The sequence below is a fragment of the Equus caballus genome, chromosome 17 (genome assembly GCF_041296265.1).
Source record: "Equus caballus isolate H_3958 breed thoroughbred chromosome 17, TB-T2T, whole genome shotgun sequence".
Lineage (NCBI taxonomy): Eukaryota > Metazoa > Chordata > Mammalia > Perissodactyla > Equidae > Equus > Equus caballus.
The window spans coordinates 71,966,804-71,988,752 of record NC_091700.1 but is presented as its reverse complement, the minus strand read 5'-3'; the positions used below and the strand labels follow the sequence as shown (position 1 = coordinate 71,988,752).

Genomic DNA, 21,949 nt, shown 5'->3' with positions numbered 1-21,949 from the left:
AGCAAAACAGCACGGGCTGCCATGCATAGGACGGACAAGACAGGGGAGGCCAGACACAGGGGAGGAAAATTTTGCCGAGAGTCCAGGAAGGAAGGAAGGCAGTGGGGCCCAGTGAAAGGTAGTAGCAGTGGGAATGCAAGGAATAAATGAACAAAAATTATGGGAGTCAATTTAAAAAGTGAACTCATTGGATGGAATGTATGGGAGGTAGGACAAGAAAAGGGAAGAGAGTAGCTCAAATGTTCTAATTATTAGAAACCTCTAAATTGTTATTATTTGATTCATTCCAAGATCCATAAATACCCTTACACTTCAAATCAAGCCATTCATTTTCTTTTCTGCGCTGTAGTCTCCCTTTCCTGAAGTAACTGAGGCTCAAAGAATTGTGGGATGGAGGAGGACCATTTAGTCCCTTAGGAAGGGGTATGTGTTAGGGCCTGATAGCGGACGGAAGATAAAGAGGTGACGATGTGTCATTATTATCTGCATTTTACACTCGAGGAAACTGAGCCTTAGTGTAGTTAAGTTGCCTGAACTTGTATAGTGAGAAAGCAGTGGTTTCGGGATTCAAATTCAAATTTTGACTCCAAAGCTACTGGGAAACCTGTTATTTCTCTAATTACCAAATAATTTTTTCTAGAGGAGGCCCCTCTATTCTCACCCCTCCCTGCCCCTTCTCTCTCTTCAGTGTCCTCTGAGAACTTCTAACCAAATGTTGTATACACAGTAGGTGCTTTGGTTGAATGACATAATATATTCTTTGAGAAAATCTAAACTACCTTGAATATTTTCCCCTTGCTGACCCTTATAATAAAAATATACTTTAAAAATAATGATAATATGTGAATTTATACAGTGAAAATTATATTCCATACAAGATAGCTTTCAAACACCGTGAAATAAAATACTACAGTACTTAGAACTAGAGGCTATTAACCTAATTAGTGTACTAAGCATGAAATATAAATGATCATACTATATTGCAAAAAAAATAATTGAAAATAATGGCTAACTACATTTCAGAATTATACAAATGACACAATTATTTTATCTTATAAATGTTAAGATGACAGGAATATTGTTAAGTAAATGGATTAAAAAGATGAGTTTTAGGGAATCCTATAATTTCAATATCATCTGCTAGAATTGGGCGTAAAGCTTTAAGTATAGTTTCAATCGGCTATTTTGAGGTTGGTGAGGGAAAGGCAAAGTTTGCCTCACATTGCACTGTGGTTCATTTCAGGTACTTTCTCCTTCTGCTAGCTTAGAAGGACAGCAGGCTCAGGATGTCCAGGGGGAGGTTAAGAAGCACAAATAAATACAGGGCAGACCAACTGCAACTTACAGAGGTCTTTAAATGTGGCTCAAATTCGAATGTTAGAAACAGAAAGAAAAAAGCCATAGAGACCAAAGAAGGGAGATGCTCTGTAAGAGCAGAAACCATACACTCTTTTGGTCATGTGTGCCTCAAACCAGCACAGCATCTAACCTAAAACAGTCATTCAGTGAGGAAACAGTCAGTAAATACGTAAAAGAATTACAAAGTGAGGCTGAGCAGCAGGATTCTTCTAATAAACAAACCTAAGCACGGTCCTTCAGTGCCGCCCATCACCGAGTAACGGAAGTCACATTCTACCGTGGGGAAAGCAGAGTCTGACCCAGCCCCTGCCCAGAGTGCAGTCGCAGCCCCTGCCATCGACCAGGCACCCCATAAGAATGGGTCTTTGGGAGACTCCTCCACAATGCACACCTCACACCACAGTGTCTTCAGTCCCCTTTCCTGCCTGGAACACTTCTGTTCCCCACTCAAGACTCCTCCTTGGAGTCATCCATGTTATCATTTTCTCCACTTGTCTTCCCACTATCATTGCACTTATGAAATATACTCTACTAGAATTCTCTGTGTGTCTTAGACTCAGAGCTGAGTCTGACTCATTTTTGAATACCCAGCAATTCACATGGTCTGGCTGCATAGGGGCACTATGAAAGTTCTGTGAATGATAAAAGGAGCAAAGAGATGGAAAGAAGAGAAGAGAAATTGTGAAGCTCAAATATGAAAAAAAAAAAAAGCTGATTTGCAGCTGGATGTGCAAGGAGGATAGCTGTGTGCAAAAAGGATAGCTGTGTGCAAAGATGACAGCTGAAAAGACATGGTTTCCAAATTCCACCTTCAGCGTCTGAAGTTGACCGTACTTAAGTTGGACTAAAACAACTTGCTTTTTGACTTAAAAAATTAGTTACCTGTTATTTGGCACTACATGAGCTAAAAGAAATGACAGTTTTATCAACTTCTAACTCATTTTTATTTTTCCCTTTGAAAATGTCAGATTTGTAGAAAGGTTGCAAGAACAATACAAAGAATTCTCATATACACAATTCTCTAAATATTAGCATCTACCACTTTCTTTTAACTGAATAACTTAAAAGCAAATAGCAGAGATGAAGCCCCTTTAGCTCTAAATTCTTCAGTTTGTGTTTCCTAAAAACAAGAAATTCTCTTATGTAACCACAGTGCAGTTAACATAATCAGGAGACAACACTACTAACTGATCTACAGACCTGTATCCAGATTTTGCCAGCTGCCTTAACATCTTTTATAAGAAAGAAAATCCAAAGTCATGTGCTTCATTCAAGTTTTCATGTCCCGAGTCTTCTTTAATCCAGAACAGCGTTTGAGTCTTGCTTGGCATTTCATGACGCTGACTTTTTTGTGCATGTGTGTGAGGAAGATTGGCCCTGAGCTAACATCTGTGCCAATCTTACTCTACTTTGTGTATGGGATGCCACCACAGCATGGCTGGATGAGTGATGTGTAGGTCCAAGGCCAGGATCTGAACCCATGAGCCCTGGGGCACCACAGCAGAGTGTGCGAACTTAACCACTACACCCCCAGGCTGGCCCCCATGACACTGACGTTTTTTTAGAGTACAAGCCAGTTGTCTTATAGAACCTCCCTCCTTTTGAATTGGCCTAATGTTTCATCATGAATTTAGATTCAGGTTTTACACTTTGGGCAGGAATATCACAGAAGCGATGCTAAATTCTTCTCAGTGGTGCATACTAGGAAGGACAAACTAGATTTGTGCGTTTGCTGGTGATATTATTTTTGGCCACTGAGTTATGGGTGATTTACCATGTGTCTTCTCTTTCAAGTTCCTATTTTACCCTTTTTAATGAATAACTATTCTGTAGAGAGATACTACGAGACTATGTAAATAGTCCTCCTCAAACTTTCACTCCCTACTTTCACGTTCAATAAAGATACTTCCCTGAATCAATTATCATGATGAAGGTTGTCAAATGGTGCTTTCCTAATTTCATGATTTCTTTCATCTTTATTAGGTGCTTTTCTCTTGCACAGAAAAGCTTTCCTTTTTCACCCATTTATGTATTCATATTAGTGTGGATTCATGGGGTTTTTATCCTATTCAATAGGGTACAAACTTTTACTCTCATTATTTATTTTGATTCTCAAATGGTCCCAGATTTGGCTGGTGGGAGCCCCTCAAGCTGGCTCCTGAGTGTTAGCGGTTTTTAATCCGTTTTCAAGTGCCTCAGTTTGCACCCTCTGTTCAACCTCACTGTCTTTTTGTGGGAGTACTCTTTAAACACCTATCTTTGAAAATTTTATTCTTCATAACCAAATTTTACATAGAGCAAATCCCAGTATCAATTTATGCCCACAATTTAACACAATAACAGCAACTGAAATTAGTTTTTTTAAGGTTTTAAAAAAACCTGCATTTTCTTTTTTTGTAACTAATCCTTTCTTGATCATTTTATTTGTAGATTCAGAAATGGTTCAATTTGCAAAAAATTCAAGTTTCTGTCAATCGAGGCAAGGTGAAATAGAAAGTTGAAGAAATCACCTGGACCATTACAGTAAAACTCCACTTTTTTCTGTTGGAAAAGTGTTATAAGCTTTCTGCTTTGTTTTGGGGGCTACGAATGTATGTCTGGGTGCAGAGTGGGGAGTGGCAGATGGCAGAGAGGTGGGAAGTGGTGTGGCATAGGATTGCCTGCCCAAGAAATCTTAGCAGGCTACGTTGATAAAATGTAAAGAGGAATTATTCAATTAGGCTTACTCTGTGTGTATATTTGCCTCTATAAACATATTTACAAATAATATAGGATTTCAAGGTTTCTAGGGCTAATTTTGATTGACATACCAACCCCTAAGCAACACACATGGAAAAAATGATACCTTTCCTTTGTGATGATTTTTTTAAAAACTAGTGCCTCATATGCAAACTATAGCAGATACATGCATAAAATGGGTGGTCATGGGTCCTCCAAAAGTCCTGCAGCTAGGACACCTTAGTGTAGAGGCAAACGTATGTGACTGCTGCGCTCACCTCTCCAGCCAAGACTGCCAAGGCCGTGATACTGTCATTGATCCAACTGAAACTACGAGGAGTTTCAGCAGAATGTAATTCTCCAAATCATCATTCGGCCACAATCGTGTGTTAACAATGGTCCAGAAATTAGCCTACATGTTCGTTTGTTGTTTTGTAGCTTTGCAGGCATGATGGCCTATCTACCTATCTGCTTTCTCTGGCTGGCAGAGGCCTTGCTTCCTTTGCTGGAGCTCCATTTCTGCGACTCTAAGAAGTTTAGAAAGTGGCAACCAGGGAAAAGACGGGGAACCGAATCCTTCTGCTCTCACAATCGCAGCACTGTCTGTGCTCCTGTCTGGCCCATCGTACACCATTACAGTTGATCAAGCTTAAAAAGCAAACTCAAGAGTTTCAAGCAGAGCAGTCACTGGAGTACATTTATGGATCGTGTTCTCGTTCCGATACAGTTCCCGGGGGAGAGAGTGCACAGCACAACTATCGTATCTGCTGTTTCCCTTCGATATAAGTTTTGCATAAAACAGAAATGCTGCAGTCTGTAGACAATACGAGTGCATGTCATACACATGGCAACCAGAAGGTGGCACGATCTTAACATTGACCGAGGGCTGTCAGCTCCGCTGTTGAATCGAGCAGATTTATTGGTGAGGATGACTGCTTTTTGCGCGGTGTACATTCATTTACGCGTTTGGGTCCGTCCACACTACATACACACAAACTCCTTCCTATGCTTGGAAACAGGACCCTTTGCTTGTTTTCATTTTCTTTTTATCCTGGCCCCCCTTTTAAAATTGATATTGCTTTGCTTTATCATGAGAGGACTTGAATACTGCTCAGTGCTTATCTTCCTGTTAGAAGCGTTTGGTTAATAAAATCTAAATGGAGCCTCGTGCTTTGAGTCTTGTTTACATCTTATTTGTAACCGATTTCCATCATATAAAGATCTTAATTTTATATTCACTCATTAAAAGTTTAGTTCAAACAGTAATTAACTCTTTGGTCAAAACTAGCAAGATGAATTACTCATGAAGTGATGTGCATGTGTATAATTAAAAAGGGCACTCTAAATTTTAGATGCATTAAACACTGCGTTTATATCTCAGATTCTATCATAAAGAAAGCGAATGGCCACGCAATTCACTAGTATTTTTCTTGCATCAAGAGAAAAGAGACATGCCTTTGTATTTTATGCAACTGTCTTCATTAAAATGCATCAGAGGCCTTAATAGTAAAAACGAACAATATTTAAACAAGTCTGCAATATTTCGTAGCAACTTGTGAATGCTGGCAAATGGCCACCATTTCGATACTCAAAAAAGTACCCTTCTTAGATCACTAAGTGAACTCTCTAAGGATGGTGATCTTTCATTTGTGAATAAAACAAATGCACATTTCCTTGATGTGCATTCTTGTATTTACGATTTCTTTCTTAGTGATTTAAGTGGGAGGGCCAGATTGGAAATGACCTCCTGTTTTCCAATATTCTTCCTTACAGCTCTCTTTACTTACTACCCTCCTGTGCTTCCACTCTCGAACCCTCCCCACAGATGGGAATTTTTCACTGAGCTGTTCCTTTAACTTGGCTTTCGAGGCCTTCCCTCCTTCTGCCCCCACCATCTGGCAGCCTCCTTGCCTCTACACAATTTCCTCCACTCTTCTTCCCACAAGCCTGTCAGAATGCTTCTTGGGAGATGTGGCTCTCTCTGACTGGGAAGCTTACTTAGCTCTTACATAATAGGCAGCATCTAAAATTAATTGAGCTGAACTGTCGTTTGATCTTGTAGAATCCAAAGCAACACAGAGGGAAATACCTACAAATACATATATATATTTGATAATAGCATAAATTCTAAAGCAATGACTCATTCCTGTGGGCATTCCATCCAACCATCCAACCAAGCACCCCCTAAAAAAAAAGGAAATCACCAATAAGCCAGATTCTAGATATTTCTCTCCTCAGAGTATGGAGATCACAGGTTTAAGTGAAGTTAAGTGGGTGAAATCTACAACTACAGCAACTTTTTCATTGTTGGACATTTTTAAAACATATTTTATAAGTATAAGCAGGTCATACCTCAGAGAGCCCCTCAATTTTATCTTATATCTCCTAACCTCAACGCACTATGCATTAGAATCAATAATGACATTTTCTACTCCCCCTGGTTCCATTTCTACTCATGCCATAAAGAAGAGAATTGGAAGTTTAACCTCATACTGGCTCCATGACATTTCGACTCTCCCCTTAAGGTCCTGGAATATCCCAGCATATGTCCATTCTGGTATAGATCAGAGAAAGGCAGGCTCAGGGGACACCATATGGTCAAGAGCTTACATGTTACACTGGGGCATGCTGGGGCTTCAGGTACCCCTAGTCAGGCTTAGATCTGGTCTTTGGTCTCAAGGGTCAGAATTGGATGCTAAAAAGCCCCCTGGGGATGAAAGTCCAGTCCGTGGAGGGCTGAGAATAGTTACTACCCTGGAAATGTTTCCAGAATCTATGTTAATTGAGCCGAATTGTCATCCTGTCATGTGAAACACAAATTAAACTCTTTACTGCTCTAGGATAAGTGGTGAAGTGAAGACTATTTACTTCTGTAGGGACAAAGTGGAGACAATTCCCCACTCCTGTTTGGCATAACCTGGAGCTCTTTAGCACCCAGGAAGCTTTCCTCTTCCTCAACTGCATAACCCCTTTCCGTCCATCTCCAGCGTGTACATCAGAAGTTACCTAGTGCCCTTTTTGGGAGCTGGGATGGGACACGGAAACTTGACTCACAACAAAGGTCAATTGAGGTCTCATATTGCTTCTTTACTAAAGCATAACAATTCAAATCAACTAAATTTAAACTTCAGAATGGCATAATATGGTCAATTATGTAGGAGTAAAATGACGAAGGCAAAGCAGATACAGTGAGAAGAATTCAGAATGGAATGAAAAATAGAAAAAGAGTGAGGGTAAGCAGGCAGGAAAGAGGTATAGAGAGTGGATTGTGATAACTATCTACTAAAGAAAAACATGATGACTGGGCCAGAGATTTCTTAAATATTTAAAAAAAATTCTGCTTTATTTTTTCCAGTTTTATTGACATATAACATTGTATTGACAACATGATGATTTGATATATGATTACCACAATAAATTTAGTTAACATCCATCACCACCAGTGATTTTTTTTAAGGCTTGCTTTCCAATCTGTGCTTGAGTTCCCTCACTTGTAAATGGGTACCTTCTTCTGAGAACTGTTGTGGAGATCGGGTGAGTTGATAGGTGAAAATACCTTGGATTGGCCAACGGCAAGCCCTCATAAAGGTTAGCTGTTATTTTTTTTCCCCTCATGGGCCAATCAAAACTGTAAAGATGTCATATCTTCACAAATTAATTTCTTAAATAGCAAACTAATTTTTATATTTAACAAAATCACAGCAAAGATCCTAGTGGGATTTGGGATAGAGATAAATTAATAAAATTATTGAATTAATCTGAAAGAACGAAAAACAAAGAAAATTTCGAAAAGAAAAATGATTCAGAGGACTTCTTGTTATAAAGCAAAACTAATAAAACAGCAGCAGTAGAGGAAGAAGTAAAGAAAAATCAGAAAATTGCACAGGTAGTCTTTCAACAGGCTTCGCCTAGTACAGCTTCTTTCACAATGAGGAAGCACCATGCACCAATGCTGCTTAAATATAGCTCTTTAGAAATGTCTTGGTGCCGTTTTTTGGTCACTCACAATATACCAAGCATCATATGAAGTCCCATTTCTCCCACTACAGTGTCAAGTAGAAATGATGCCTCTCGGTTTGCAGGGGAGGAGACGGAGCTTCCCTAATGTGAGATGCTTGCGCTCCAGCCGGAGGTCCGACCTGAGTTTGCTCTCAAGTAGCCTCACCTTTGATGGGTGAAGTCATTTTAGCTACTGCTTAACCGGCACCATGAATCATAAGTATGAATTGGATTGGTGAATTAAATGTAAAACTTGAAACCAAAAAAGCCACAAGAAAATATAGATGACTCTTTAGCTGATCTCAGATATGTAAAAGGCTTTCTTTTCTTTTTAAAGATTGGCACCTGAGCTAACAACTGTTGCCAATCTCCTTTTTTTTTCCTGCTTTTTCTCTCCAAAGCCCCCCAGCCCATAGTTGCAGGTTCTAGTTGTGAGTGCCTCTGGTTGTGGCATGTGGGACACTGCCTCAGTGTGGCCTGATGAGAGGTGCCATGTCTGTGCCCAGGATCCGAACCAGGGAAACCCAGGGCCAGCAAAGTGGAGCGTGCAAATGTAACCACCTGGCCACGGGGCCATCCCTAAGGGTTTTTTGTTAAAAAATTAGTTTCCTTTTCCCCCCCAGCTTTATTGAGATGTTATTGATATATAACATATGTAAGTTTGAATACAACGTGATGATTTAATACCCATATATATTGCAAATTATTACCACAATAAGGTTAGTTAACACCTCTGTCCCCTCACATAATTCCCATTTTTGAAGGGCTTTTCAGTACAAAAGGAAGGGAAAGGAATATTGATGGGCTATGCTAAGTTAAAAAAATTAACTTATGTATGTAAAAATGCCATAAAAATAAAATGGCCATTGACAAATTGGGTGAAATATTTGCAGCAAATATAACAGACACAGGAACACTATCCTAAATGTATAAAGAATATTGGACATTAGAAAGATCCTCAATGTGCCAACATAAAAGTGGGCAACGAATATTAATAGTTAAGAAACAGGGCAATAAATTGTTGAAAAATATTCAGGCTAACTAATAATCACATAAATACAAATTAAAAAATTTTTTCACCTCTCTAATTATTAAATTTCATAATGCAGGTGAGATAGTCACGTGTTCTGATGCTGAGCAGGCAAAAGTGAATGGACTTTGTAAAAGCAATTTGGCAATATACATTATCAGATTTTTTTTTAACATTCTTAATTTTTGAGCCATAAATTTCCAACTTTGACAAATCTACTCCAAGGAACTAGTTAAATTTAAGCCAAAAATTTTCTTATAAAGTGAAAAATAAACCAGAACTAAATTCAATGTATGCAGGGGAAAGGCTAAATAATGTTTATACATCCATAGATGGAATACTATATTTCCAGTAAAAATGCTGTTTTCAAATAACGTTGGGAAAAGATCATAAGACAAAGTCAAGTGAATAAAGCAGGACTTAAAAATTATATGTATAACATGCTTCCAACTGTGAAATATAATCCTAGAGAATAGACAGAAGACTGCATCAATTTGATTTTCGTATACTTTATTTTCTGAAAAGTCTACAAAAAACATGTCCTACCTTCACAATCTAAAAAGATATTAATTTTTTTGTGATCTTACTTTTTCTACTTTTAATAACTCCACACACTTTAAGATATAAAAGATGAGTAGAGACAAAAAATAAAGATGAATAAGATTAAAATATTAGGATGATCAAAACATTACTAGAGATCATTAGCATGAGAAGGACAGAAATGCATTTAATTATGAAGTGTGGCAGGAAAGCCAGAAGAGCTAGGAAGTGAGGAGAAAAATGAGAAGAGACAGACAGACATTAAATGCTTCACACGAGTAAAATTCCAAGCTCACATCCCCGAATTCACTGAGGCCCTAGGCTTTAAAAGGCATCTAGATTAAAAACTGACTAGGTTAACACGTTGCTCTCTCATTATTTAAATCCTCACACCTTAGCTGTGAAGCTGAACTCTGAGTAGATTTTCCAGAGCAACAAAACAGAAAGTGTGCTCTGGTTTGAAGCAGCCATTACCAAAGCAATATTGCCCTGAGGGCGAGAGGAAGCAAGTCTCGGCCTTCCCAGCCTGGAGGTCCCCACCTGTGTCAACATTCATTCCCCATCTCCGGTCTGACAATCAGGAGACTGCTGTGTCCTGAAACCACTGACCTGAAAATTGTCCCTGCAGAACCCATCGTTCAGGTGCTGTTCTGACAGCTCATGGGCTGCTTATGACATTCTTGGCAAACTGCGGTCACCAGGAGACTGGGAGCCATGGGATCCTCCAAAGAGGGTAGCCCCCCCTCAGCTTTAGCATTGCTTCTGTGTTGGAATATGAGCTCGATGATGCCGGATCTCCTAATCGTTTGTTGTTGTTTTTAAAAACATCGAGCTAGAAATCTGGATTTTTAAAACGATATATCCCTCCATTCTTAAAATTGGCAATTAATTAAAAATATTTATTACCGGTGCTGGGCAACTCTTTGTGGATGAAACAGAACATGCCTGCTGGTCTCAAACAGCCCAAGGGCTACAATTTGAGACTTCTGTTCTATAGCGTCAAGTGTTCTAAATGGTCTCTATCCTAAAAATAATGTGCCAGCCTCTGAGAGGGCCCAGGGGTGTACAGATAAATACAACAAGTTCTCTGCCTTTAGGGAGTTTCCTGTCTGGTATAGGAGACAGACTTTAAGAAGGCAAGTCAGATACAACAGTGTGGTCTTACACAGAGAAGAGAACAAAGAGCTACTTATCACGAGAGGTAGTTTTGTCTGAAGGGGATCAAGGAACGCTTGCTGCAGGAGAAGCCGCCAGCCTTGGATGTGTTCTGTGATTCCAAAACAGAAAGGACCGTAGAGTTTGGTTTGGTTTCTGATGGAAAGAGGTCATTTGAACTGAACCACAAAGTCAAGCCTTTTCTGATCAATGACAGTTTTCTTAGAGGAGAAAAACAGTTCCATCTTGTGTAAATGAAAGCAGAAAGCAAAGAAATAGTTGACAAAAGAACAAAAGTGGGCAACGTTTAGAGACAGAAAATAATAATGAGAGAAAATGAAAAGCAAGTACGAAAGCATGAGAAGCTACAGGAAATAGAATGTCTACGTGAGAGAAAAATTCGATAAAATGAGAAGTGAGCTTGTAATGACTCTCAGCAATGCCTTAAAACTCGAGGGTTGTCTGGACATTCGGTTCCTTGCAGAGGAAGGGCGGGCAATGTGTAAGTGAAAAGTGACTCAGACTCAACTATCTACTTCTTCCAGCAAGGAGGAACTGGTGATCAAAACCATTAATACCTACAGAGCTTTCTCCTAGGATGGAGACTATTTATAATTAGTAGTGCATTGCAAACTCTAAACGCTTAATAAGCATGCTTATAATGTTATCCTATTTCCCATGTTGACCTATTTTGGGGACAAACTTTTCACTTAATGTCCTAATTAAGTAATCCCAATCAAATATTTGTGGCATTAATCCTTCGGTCACTCTAGCAGTGCTCCGGGAAGCATATTATTCCTCACTGAATCAGCCTGTGTGCTGCACACTCAGTAGAGAAAAGAAGACTTATATGAATAGAAGTGGTTACCCTATTCTTACATAGAATCAGCTCATAATTATCCTTCAAAGCAAATACGATTACCCTTTTCATTCCACACATAATTCTTAGGTTGAATATTGCCAAGCTGGGACTTGAGTTTCATTTCAAGCCTTCCCTTGATACTAATTTTAACTTGAATTCATCTGGATAAAAACATCTGTGAGACAAGAAAGGAACATGCAGCATGATTTTCCCTGAACACCATTCGTCCAGAAGAGAAAAATGCTAATACCCAAGGACATTATACTGGTCAGGATTGGCTAAGTTATGTTGCAGTAACAAATAATCCTAAAACCTCAGTGGCTTAATATAATAAAAGTTTATTTCTTACTCACTTTTTATGTGACAAAGGCTGCATTCACACATACTTCCCTGATCACGGCGGTGAGAGGAAGGGGATGTGGTGAATCGTGCACTATCTCTTAAAGCTTCTGTCCAGAGACCATCCAATCACTTCTATTTCATTGGCTAAAGCAAGTCGTGCTGACCTAACTTCAAAATGGGCAGGGAAGTGCAACCCTACAGTATACCTAGAAGGAAAGAAGAACTGGAATATTTATGAACAGCTCTAATGGCTATCATAGGCATAATCCCTGGTGAGAGAAATTTCCTCTTTAGGTTACTGCAAAGTATAACCTAATAGGTACTAGGAGATGAGATGGGTTGTTTGAACCACGCCCCAAGTCATCACTCAAGAGGAGACGTGACTTAGGGGTACAAAAATGAAAAGATTATCCTTTTTCTCAAGAAATTTGCAGGCCAGTGGCAGGGAGGGAGATAATGATATGTACATAATCACAATATTTTGTAATAATTGGTGGAATGGAAGGAAGCAAAAGAAGCAATGGGATCACTGAAAATGGTAAGGATTTAAGAGATGCATAGAGGATATAAATGAGAGCAGTTGGTGATTGATTAATTATTGAGCATGAAAGAGAGACAAATCTTGGATGATTCCTAGGTTTCTGATTTGGTTAACTGGATAGACATTGGTACATTAATCAGGTACATTAATCAGGTAAGGATCACAGGGTTAAGAACAATCTTGGGCAATAGTAGGGAGGATTATGAATTCTGTTTAATCCAAGTTGTCCTCGAATACTGAGGAGATTTAGCAGAGATGTCCAGTAAATGTTTAAATATAGAGGTCTAGGCTAGAGAGAGCTGTTTATGTTTAGTTGAGCAACTACCTATTGAGTGACTCCTATATGAAGTACTTTGCAAGGCACTATGGATAGAAAGATAAAAAAAACATAATCCCTGTTATTGAGGAGTTACATCTATGGGAGAAAAAGACACATCAACAGATAATTGCCCTAAGAGATGATCCCAATTATAAAAGATGCATAGAGTGCTCTGGGAAGAGCAGAGAGGCCTCTGGCCAAGGTTAGAAGGATGATGGTGTTCATTATTCAGCGAAGTATTCTTGGAGGTGATGCCTGGACTGAGTGCAGAAAGTTGGATAGAGGCACTTTAGGCATAGTTAAACATGGTTGTACGCAGTTTCTGTAGTCATAAGTCCTGGATTTAGATCTGGGTCAACTACTTTTTTGTACAAGTCACTTAAGCCTTTCTGTTTCTTGCTTTTCTAATCTATAAGATGACGATAATAATAGTTCTACAATACCTATTTCAAGGTAGTCCTGAGGATTAAATGCAATAATGGTATATATGAGCAAGGTACAACCCCAGACATAAAGGAAGAGCTCAATAAACATTATTATTATGTTTATTATTTGTGGAGATGGGATGGAGGAAAGGATGTTACAGACAACAGATATAGCAAAACAAATGTTTATGAAATCATAACAGCTGGGTTATTTTTAGAGCTATAAGCAACTGACTATGGTGTGAGGTTGGGAGTGTCAAGAAAGGAACCTGGAGAGGCTGCCAGAAGGGAGATAACACAGCCTTGGGAATTATTACACAGAAAGTAACACTATTTATCAGTTTTAAGAACAGAAGAGATCCCATTTCTGTTGTTAAGAACTCTTTCCAGCAGCTGTTTGGAACTGTAGGGAGAAAGAATGGAAGCTGAAATACTCATTAGGGGTATATTGCAATTTTGTGTGTCAGAAAGAGATTATGACTGAATTAAGCAATAATAGTGGGGATAGAGCAGAGAGAATGGACTTAAGAAATACTTAGGAAGTAAAATGAGCAAATCTTTTTGATTAGATAGGGACAGGGTGAGAGAGAGGAGTGATTCTCTCAGGTTTCTTCCTTGAGTACCAGGAGGATGATATTGTCACCAACTATGCTGGAATGCAGGAGAAAAATCAGGTTGGGTGTGTGTGTGTGTGTGTGTGTGTGCTGTAATTGTGAGAATTCTAAGTGGAAATACTCAATTTGGAGCTTGAATTTGGGTGTCAATAGCACACAGCCTCTACAAAAATCTTTAAGAGAGTAGGTAATCTCCCAGAACATGTGTTGAGAGGAAAGACCAGTAGGCTGAGGATAACATTCCAGAAGCCCCAGAAATTAAAGAGTGGGAAAAGGAAGAGAAACCCATCTATGAAACCTAGAAAAGTGGCCAAAGAGATTAAAAAAAATTAGAAAGTCTGTTCATATGGGAGCTAAGGGAGTAGTCATTGATTTATTCAATCAACAAATATATTGAGCACCTACTCTGCCCAGCACTGTGGGCAAGAGACATATTCAGAAAAGAGTATCAATAAAGTGCACTGAAAATTGTCCATCACATTTAGCCATAAGGAATTTCACCAATGATCTAAATAGGCAATTTCTGTGGAGTGTTAAAAGCAAAAACCTGAAAGCAACAGTATAAAGAATGAATGATAGGTGAAGAGGAAGAAATAGTATGAGGAAAGTTGTGCATAAATTTACATAAGAAAATATGTAGTGAAAAGAGACGAAAGCCAAGGACAGAAGTGAAGGATAGGTAGAAGAGAAGACAGTGAGAAAGAAGAATTTATCAGATTTAGATTGAAAATGTCAAAGGGTTTGCACAGTGAAAGGCAAAGGGAGAGGATTTTTTGAAAATAAGTAAAAAAAATTATTGCAGATATTAAAATTTTTGTTTCTAAATTTTTTGTTTAAAGTTTCTGTTTCTCTCCAGAGAACTTCTATCTTTCCATTCATTTCTAGAGTGTTTGCCCTTCTTCATGGAATATACATATAATAACGGCTTTAGAATATTTACTGGATAATTCTAACATCGGTGTCATCTCAATTGGCAATTATTGATTCCCTTTGGAATTAGGCACATTTTTCTAGTTCTTTGCAAATTAAGTAATTTTCTATTGTATCTTAGACATTTCTTAATATTATGTTGTTTAGACTTGGGGTCCTGTTAAAATCCTCAGGAGACTGTTAATTTTGTTGTTGTTGTTTCTCTTAGCAGGCACTCAACTCAGTTGTCTTCAGATTGCAGTTTCTGTCTCTCCTTTTGGGGGTGATGGTTCCAATATCAGTTCAGTTGTCAAACTTTTGATATGTGACTTTGGATCTGCTGTGGGCATGTGCCACCCAGGGGTAAATCTGAGACCTGGGTGATGGTTTAAATTAAACTTCAGTTCTCAAAACTTTTGCTATGCTCTTTTGGGTCTGTGTTAACTGCAACTCAAGAGTCTAAGCCGGGAAGTTATACTCCTTCATTCGCAGAATTAAGGGACACCTCTTCTCCAAATCTCGCATCTTCAGGATTTCTCTCACACTCTTGAGTTGGAAGGGACTCCTTTCCCTGGTCCTCTGCCCAAAAAGATGGAATTTATCTTGGAGTTTTAGTTGCCTGTGCTGTCACTGCATAATTCCCACGACTGTGGCCACCTCAGGCAAATTGGGGAGAAAAAAAGAAAGAAAGAAAATGAGACTCCCCTTAATACTCTCCTGATTGCAGTGGCCACTTTCTGCAATTTGTCAAGCCAGAGGACATAGTTTCTATCAGAGTTTAAGCTTATAGCACCGCCCACCACATGGGCTCCACTGGGAGCCTAGCCTTGTCAAGCCATGGGAGAAAAAATAAATGGCAATTTCTCCCCATATTCTTTGGCTCACAGAGGCCTATATTCCAGTCCTCTAGTCAGAAAGACAGAATTTACCTCAGAGTGTTAAATGTCCATGGTAGTGTCATGTCAGGTCGGCTGGAGGACTGTCTTTGGCTTAAGCCTGTAAAGAAGACAGGAAAAAAAGAGGGGAAACCCATCCCCCACTATGGGTCATTTTCCTATATTTTGACTCTCCTCCTCAATCTACCTGCTTTTGTTTACTTTTAATAATAGTGAGGGGAATCCTGAGTAAATTTAAAAGCTTAAAAATTATTTATTTGATCTTGTTCTTAGGAAATTATTGGAGGTTTACACAAATTCAGTAGAGGGTGGGGCCAGAAACAAGAATGCAGTGGAATGAGGAATGAATGACGAATAGAGAAGTGAGGATGGGTACAGGGTATCAGGATTGTCTATTAAGGAAGGTGAGAGCAAGAGCAATAAAGAGAAGTGGATGAAGACTGAGGAGCATCATTAAAGGAGGGAGGATATAGTCTAGCCCAAAGATAGAAGTCTGTTGATAGATTTGCTGGTGGTAAGATGAGGTAGTTCTCTTTGATTTTCTACTTCCTCCATGACATAATAGGTGAAGTTTTCAGCTGCCAACCAGAAGGGGGAGGAGTTGTTGAAGGTTCAAGAAGTGAGATGTGCAATAATCATCTTGGTAAGAAAGAAATTTAATGTTCCAGTGAAGATTGCAGGGTTGATAGTCAGTGTGGTGGGTTTACTGTAGTTTCTGATGCTGTCCTGGAATCAAATCCATCCATTTTACTAGCTCAATAATTTTTTACCTTCCTGTTCTCTAGTGGCTTTCATCTCCAATCCACATCTACAAGCCACTGCTGTGGCCACACACTATAACCTACGGTTATCTGGGTGTCAGTCGTATCAGAGAGGATGAAGTAGACCTGTTGGAGACAACCTGAGGAGAAGAGGTACTAGGGATCAGAGAAAGCCAGAGAGAGGTTACCCTCAAGGTAATTCAGAGAATCATAGCATCTTAGAGGAGAGAAGGCAGGAGTAGTTAATAAGGAGACTTAGGTTCCCAGACTAGAAGGAAATTAATCAGCCCTGTTTGCAAATATCATTTGCGTCATGCTCAGTTTTGTAAGGAGAATGTTGCACTATTAAGAGATAAATGTAAGGAGCTTAAATAGAAGTAATTAGGTATATTTTTCACTTTCTGTGGTCCAGATCTGGAATGGTTCCTAGGCATGTGAAATTAGTGACAGGGGAAAAATATAAATATATAGCTAATGTAATGAATGTTACAAAAATAGTTTGCTTTGTGCAGTGTTCACTATTTTAACCCACTCCACATATCCTAACAGGAAATTTCCAAAATTTTTCATGCCTTTTAGAGGGAAAAAGAAGAATTTAGCTAGTATAAGAAGGTCGACTTTGGAAACTGGAGTGTAACTGAAAGATGAAGAAGCTGAGCTAAGACAAGCAGCCTCAGTGTCTTCATTTATAAAATGCTCAGATTTAACTAGATGATCTTGAAGGGCCTGGTTTTTTTTTTTTTGTTTTTTGGGGGTTTTTTTGCTGAGGAATATTAGCCCTGAGGCAACATCTGTGCCAATCTTCCTCTACTTTATGTGTGGGTTACCACCACAGCATAACTGATGAGTGGTGTAGGTCTGTGCCAGGGATCCAAACCCGTGAACCTGGGCTGCTGAAGTGGAGCGCACTGACCTTAACCACTATGGGGCTGGCCCCTTGAAGGACTTTTAAAGCTCTTCAGTTGTCCAAGTATATGAAAGTTTTATGCAAGGGAGTGTGTGGATCGGTCACCACTTTCCCATTGACATTAGGCAGATGTTTATTAGACTGGTTTCATAAGGAAGGCAAAGTGACTGCCATTCATATCATTAATAAAAGGATTATTGAGTGTGCCACTTCTGGAGATCCCCAGATAAGCTACGCACAGCCCCAGGTATAAGCCTGGGATTCTCTAAGTGTGGTTCCTAGATAATACCCACAACTTGTTAGAAATGCAAATTCCTGGGCTCCACTCCAGACCAACGGAACCAGAAACTCTAGGGGTGGAGCCCAGCCAACTGGTTTAACAAGCCCTCCAGGTGATTCGATTGCATGCTGATATTTGAGAATATTGATGTATGTGACTAATTTCAGCAGTTCAAGTGTCAATGTAAATTTTAACAAAATGCTAAAAGAGTACAGAGAAGAGAGGGCTAACTGTCTTGGAAATTTGGACCTTGTCTCATGAACAGTTCAGACAAATTTGAGAAGATCTTCCCCAGCAGAAGAAACAGGATGTACAAAGTTCAGGGAGTGGGGAAGACCAGAGTGATCCCAAGACCCATAATGGCTGGGTGGGCCAGGGGAGCAGGGGACACTCTCTTTCCCAGGCACTCTTCCTCTTTTCTGCTCCGTGGTGCCAACACATGGTGCTGGTGATGAAGGGGACTGAGCGAGGGTGGAGACAGAAGAGTGAAAGTTAGGGCCTGGAAATTGGCACCGTAGGGCTCAAATCATGCTTGCAGATAGGCTATATTTGGTTGGCACAGTATTACAAAAATAAGCTTGAGCCAACATTTAATGATTAGTAGTTTGGACTTTAAAAAAAATTTTATTTTTGGCTTTTCTTAAAGAAATGGACAATTTGTCACATTTCACCCCCATTTCTACACAACAACAATTTGCTGATGGTAGTAGAAGCTACTATTCTTTGTTGGATCATGTCTTCTCCATTTACTCACAGTGCCCACCACTCCCCTTTATATCCCCAGTAATCATTACCCTTGGACTGGTCTTCGTAAAGAAAGTGTTCTCTGTTTTCATGTCTCAACCAAAGGTGAGAAAATGAAAGAAGGATCAGGAATGCTGCCTCTTTCAAAACCAATGGGAAAGAACACATTTGGAGGGACAGGGAGAATATTTCTACATGCTTGGTAATAAGTGCAAAGAAACATATAAACAAAATTTAATAGGAGTAAAAATTAAAAAGGTGATAAGCACTGTCTTGGCAAGATTTCACAAATGAGACCCGTTTCTTCGCAACCAGAAAAGGGTATTGAAGAATGAATAGGAGTTTTCCAGATAAAAATTAACCCCTTTGATAGTCATCCACTCAATAAAATGTGGGGTCTGAGGTAATTTATTATTTTGGAAGTGTGCACCTTTTTTCTGTAATTAAAATAAATTGATAATCCCTCAGCACAGGGCCACATATCATACGGCCATATTGTTCAAGGCGACGTTTTAATTACCCGGGCCTGAGGCCCTCCTTGAGCCCAGAGCACCTGGAAGTCTTTTTTAATAAGGAGTTAATGCTCAAAGCTCACTGCAAAGCCGTAGCCACTCTCATTTGAAAATGAGGAGTGGAGATACATTCCATAAGTCTAAAGCCTGAGGAAAAATAGTTAACCCAATATGTTCTGAGCTTTTCCACGCTTCCTTGAGGGGCTTCATTATGAATGAATACTTGGCTAGGTCGCTGAAATATTTAAAGGTGAGAAGTAAAAAGCATCAGAATCTAACCTTGTGTGCATGTATACATGTGTTTTCCAAACCAGCACATTCTTTATGAAGGTTAAGGCAAGGCAGCCTTCCTTCAGAATTCTGGCTGCTGCTGGAACAGGAGCAGAGGTGGCAGATATGCCTGCCATTAGCTAAATGAGAGACCCCTCCATTCCAACAGTGGCTTGCTGTCCTGAGCGAGGGGTTGCAGTTCAGATCCAGATGGAGCAAGTTCCTCACAGGGGTGCCCAATTATGGGTCCTGATGGTCTGTGCCCAGTCCAGCACAGGTGAGTTAGTGGTGTACACCTGCTGGAGAGGCCCCCGAGCCAGGGACGTGCTCACAGCACCACTCAGCCTGGTCTGTTTTTGTGTTTGTCGTCGAGCACTTTGTGACTAGACAGGGAGAGTGTAATGGCGTCCCCTCATAGCTGGAGGCCTGGAAAGAGGATGTAAGTGTGATTACTGCTGACAGCTAATGGGGCATCGCCGTTAGAGCCAGTAGTGGAGACGCTGCTTTTGGATGTCAGCTACTTTGGTTCCCATCCCAGAAAATTTCTCATAGGGAACTGATTGATCTTTCAAACAAAATGACTAAATCAGCCAAGTTGTTTTTACCTCTTTCATTTCAGTTCCTTATCCTTAAACCACAAAGACAGATGGCAGTTTAGAGGTGAAATGTTTGCTGGGCAATGAAAGGGAGTAGAGGGAATGCCCAAAGGTCTCTGCCACCACCTCCTGTTCTGCAGACGGAGCAGTGATTGGCTGGGGGAGAAGGACAAAATGAAAGCTGTCACATGCGATTTGCATGCATCTGAATACATATTGGCATTGGAGACTCACACATACTCACCTCAAACTTGTTCATGAGACACGCCCGTTAACTTATGGGGATGGCATCCACTTTTTATAGTGCCAATGGAGATCAGCAGATATAGATTTGAGAATAACATCCGAATAAAATGAAGACTTAAAATAAGAAATGATGTGGCCTACTTGGCTGCAACCCTCACTTTCTTGCACCTTCCCTCCTGGGCCGTGGTGGTTCATGCTTCCCTCAGGCTCCCTTGGACTGGAAATCCAAGCTCCACACTTAAGCCTTTATTTAGCCATTTAGTTCCAGCCTCTGCTCAGGAAACTCTTCTCTGAGTATCTGCAATTTATTGCAAGTATTGTATTATAACTATCTATATTGTAGATGACTCCTCAACAGTGAGCCCCTTTCTTTGTCCATAAATTTAACCAACATCAGTTGAACAGTTATGTGCCAGACAATATTCTAAGTACAAGGAATACAGGGGTGAAGGGAGGAAACAGTAAACAAATAAAGGAACGGATCATTTCAGATACGGAGTCCTGCCGTGCTACAGCACTCAATCACTTGGAGGCGGAGCCGAGGCCCAGGGGGCTTCAGAGGAAAGGGAGGATTCAGAGGAAAGGTAAGAGCATTCTAGGAAAGAAAGTGTTCCAAGAAGGAAGGAATGCTCAATTGTATCAATTGCATCTGTCCGTTACCTTGAGCAAGGGGAAATCATTGGGGACCTTAATCAGAATATATCGACAGACACTGGGAGCAATGACCCTCTGGAGGAGAATGCAGAGAATAGAAAGACAGGTATCCTCTTTCATTCATCTTTGTACCATTTTTGTACCTCCAGTGTCCAGTGCTAAGTAGGCACTTAATAAATGTTTATTGAAGTTATGAATTTTCTGGTTCTCCATCCCAGCCCATGTGGATTTTAATTTAATTTTTGGACCCCGTCATATCCTATATAAGCATCCTTCATAGCAATGACACTTTGAAGCATCAATTTATTTACATGGAGAGCTCCCCTACGGGACCATATATTCCTTGAGGGGAGGGGTTTCATCATATCCATCTTTGTGTCCTGAGAACCCAACACTGTTTTTGGAATACAGCAGTTATTCAGCTAATAAATATTGGGTGAATGAATATTTATCAGATAATAATATTTGCCTCATTTTTTTCCTAAAATTCACTAAAATTTTCAGGATAAACTGAAAAATAGCCTAAGCAGAGAGCATCCGGAAAGGAGATTTTAAATAGAACTAGGCCCTGGACAGTACAATAAACAAGAGACATAAATGACCAAAGTTTAGACATCTTACTTTTAGGACTCAAATTCATAAACTGACGTTTATCTCCTTAAGAATAGTAGCTTACATTCATTAAATGCCTCTTGTTTGGTTGACACTCTGCTCAATGATACACTTACATCTATGAACTTATTTAATTTTCAGAACTATCTTATTAGGTAAGTAACATTATTATTCCCATTCTACAGATGAGAAAACTAAGGCTTGGAGAAAATTTAAACTTGCCAGAGGTCATACAGATTTAAACCCACGTGTGACTGGAGAACCTGATCTTTTGCCACTGTGCCCTTCTGTTTTTAGGTGGAATTTTGAGATATGATTTTTAATGATATGGTTGCGAGAAATCCTCACTCAAGTCCATATTCAAATTGTTATGAACTTTTGTTTATCTGAAAATCATAATTCTAACAATAAGAAAAGAGCTGTCAGTTACTGTGTACTTTTTGAATCCCACATACTGTGCTAGGCACTAACATCTATGACTCTAATCCTTGAAGGATAGATATTATTATCCCCATCGACAGAAGAGAAAAATGAGGCTCTGGAAAGTTGTACATGTTCCCCAATATCACAGAGATAATCAATGAGTGGTGAGGTGGGGATTTTCATCCATGTCTTTCATACCCCAAATCCAAGGTGTTTCCACCTGCACTTTATCTCC

The 21,949-nt window shown here is 39.6% G+C and overlaps 1 long non-coding RNA gene across 10 annotated transcripts in view; it reads right to left on the bottom strand.

Annotated features, from left to right (window-relative positions):
- The window catches only part of LOC138918543 (uncharacterized), a 226,824-nt gene that overhangs the window by 66,757 nt on the left and 138,118 nt on the right, over positions 1 to 21,949 (bottom strand). Inside the window, exon 1 of one of the 10 annotated variants that reach the window (XR_011428027.1) lies at positions 12,017 to 12,155. The exons of the other annotated variants lie outside the window; for them this stretch is intronic. This is a non-coding gene — a long non-coding RNA (uncharacterized lncRNA). Of the gene's footprint in view, positions 1 to 12,016; positions 12,156 to 21,949 lie in introns of those variants that run through there. 10 annotated transcript variants of the gene reach the window in all.